Below are 2,553 nucleotides of genomic sequence, written 5' to 3'. Positions count from 1 at the left end.
GACTATCGACTCTACCGAGTCCATATTGAAAATGTCATTAGCTCTATTTAATAGACGAAAAACTGGCTCAGCGGGTTTAAGTCTGCAGACGACGATCCCGCAGCAAGAAAAACAGAAGGCGGATCCAGGTTTGGGTCCCAGCCTGTCTGGCTCGCAGTGCAGAATAATCTCCGCTGTATAATAACAGCCGTCTCCCCATCACCGATGTCGGAGAGTTAAAGTGACTATTTGAAAAAAGACGTTTCGACACTCTAGGTTTTCGTCATGACGTAAAAGTGTGATTCTGGATTGACGGAATCCACTTTTCAACTTTCTCTGCTGGTCGAAATGACAAAGACAGGCCAACGCCTTCCTCTTTCTTCTCGATGTTTGGTTTGGTGGCAGCGAGGGTTGGTGGGCAGGTTTCAGGAGGCCGAAGTCAATCAAGTGCCTTCCAAAGCCGAGTGAGACTTTTCTTGTGAAATGAGCAGCGCTTAGCACAGAGACACTGAGTTTTATCAGGTCACCCGTAGGTCATCGTTACCTCGAAGACGGCGACGGTTTCACCGGCCTTAGCTTTGTTTCCCAGCGAAGAAGCTGGAGGCTGGGCCATTTTCTCCGCAGACGCTGTAACCGCGCTTGAAGAGCAAGATGCGTGGGGCATCTGTGCGCCCCGTGTCTTTACGGGGAACGGGAATCTGAAGCCACTAAGTCAGACAGTCCAGACGAGGGGGAAAAAGGGCTCCTGGGGTCAACAGACTCCTTGAGAATCGTTTAGTTCAACTTGCCGCAAGCTTTTAAAAATGTCAAGTTCCAGCCGTTCCTTCACCTTGGTAGAACTTCTCTCAAAAACAGCTATCTTCCCGCCCATCATCTTAGAATTTTCCTGGGGAAATTCTTCTCAATAGACAGTTTAAGTTGCCCTCCGTTCTTCAGTAGAAAATAACCGTAAACATTCTTTTCGCGAGAAAGGAACACAACGCTCTGTGTCGCCTCGGCTTTGTGGCCTGGGGCATCGCTGGCCCCCGTGTTGGGTCTGCGGTCGGAACTTTCAATGTCCTGTTTGTCCACTCAGACCCTCCGCAAAATTCGGGGTCAAAGGAATCTGTGTCTTTTCTATCTGCCTAAGAATATATGTTTTCTGATCAATATTCCCTTTGTGTTTTATCAGGCGTGCATCTCGCTATGTCCGTTCACCTGCTCCTGCTGATGTGGGGCGCTTCTTTATGTGGATGGTTTTCAACAGCCCAGTCTGGCTGGAACTCTGGGGGCGCTTTCTGTGGTGCTCATTTTCATCGCCAGACGATTAGCGTGTGACTCTCTTCGATTCGTTACTGCTGGCGAGCTAAGCGAACGTCCACTTGCGTCTCTGTTCAGCAGGTGTCTTGATATTGGAAGCATGAAGACGGCATGGCTTTACAGGACCGAGGGGCCCTGGAGTGGGGCGGGGTGGGCTGCCGGCGTGGGGTCTTCCGTAATGCCGGCGAGTGCTCGGTCACGTGACAGTGTCCCCTTCCCCTGCAGGTTGCCCTGAGGTATGTGGTTGGGACAGAGCGTTCCGCCTGGCACAGAGGAAGAGGTCCACTGTGCGGCCGTCATCGGGTACATGGGGGTCCCTGGCAGTTCCCATCTGAGTGTCATCTGGAGCTGTTTCTATCTGGAGAATTATTTGTCGCGCGCTCACGGAGTGCGGGCTGGACCTGAGGGGTTCCGTGCGGTGGAGCTGGCGTCTGGACTTTTCGGGGTCTCCCCGTGCTGCCGCGGGCCTCCCACTCTTCATTTATTTATTAGACACGAGAGTCGGGAGTTTTCCACACGTGCGACTTCATTTATTTTTCACTCGTAATGACATCAAAATTTGTATCTCATTTCCGAAGTGCTGTGTTTCCATCAGTTTTCGGGACCTCCCCACATGGCTTTGTGACTGGCCTTCTAAGTCCGGCCTGTCCACACTGAAGGCCGGCGTCCATGCCCACACGCCCTCCGCGCCTGCCTGGCTGGCTCGCCTGCGCCCCTGCCCGGCCCCCGCCGCCTCCCTCTGCTGCCCTACTGCGTGCCGTCACGACCCTGGCACCAGCTTCCTTTCGTTATTTTATTCTTTCACATCGATCACTGACTCGTTTAGATTTAAATGGTCTTTTCAGAATAAATCAGTGGCTCTCTTCGTTCAGGCTTCCCGCTCCACATACCTTTCCAGGTGGCTTCAAGGAGAAACGGAGTGACGTCACCTCTGCGTGCCTGTCTGCACCTGCCCCTGGCGCCCAGACCGTTGATGGAGTTCTTCAAGCTGGTCCTCAAGAGCCGCGAACGTGGGTCACTTTGTGTTGACCTTAACCGTGAAGTCCTCCTGCCTTCTTCCCTAACTTCCTTTTAAATACTCTTAACATTATTTATTGTCATTTACAAGTACCAGACTCCCAACCAAAACAAACAAGCAAAAACGGAGAGTGCTTGTCTCTCGTAAGGGGGCAGCATCGGAGGGCGGCACGGCCCTGTCGGAACCGTGAACTGAAGCGAGCCGCCTCCTTCTCTCTCCTAACTCCGCCCCCTGGCTGTGCCGCTCATTCTTTCTTA

This window comes from Pteropus vampyrus, unplaced genomic scaffold, assembly GCF_000151845.1.
Source record: "Pteropus vampyrus isolate Shadow unplaced genomic scaffold, Pvam_2.0 Scaffold246, whole genome shotgun sequence".
Lineage (NCBI taxonomy): Eukaryota > Metazoa > Chordata > Mammalia > Chiroptera > Pteropodidae > Pteropus > Pteropus vampyrus.
The sequence above is the reverse complement of the archived record's forward strand: the minus strand, read 5'-3'. Positions refer to the sequence as shown.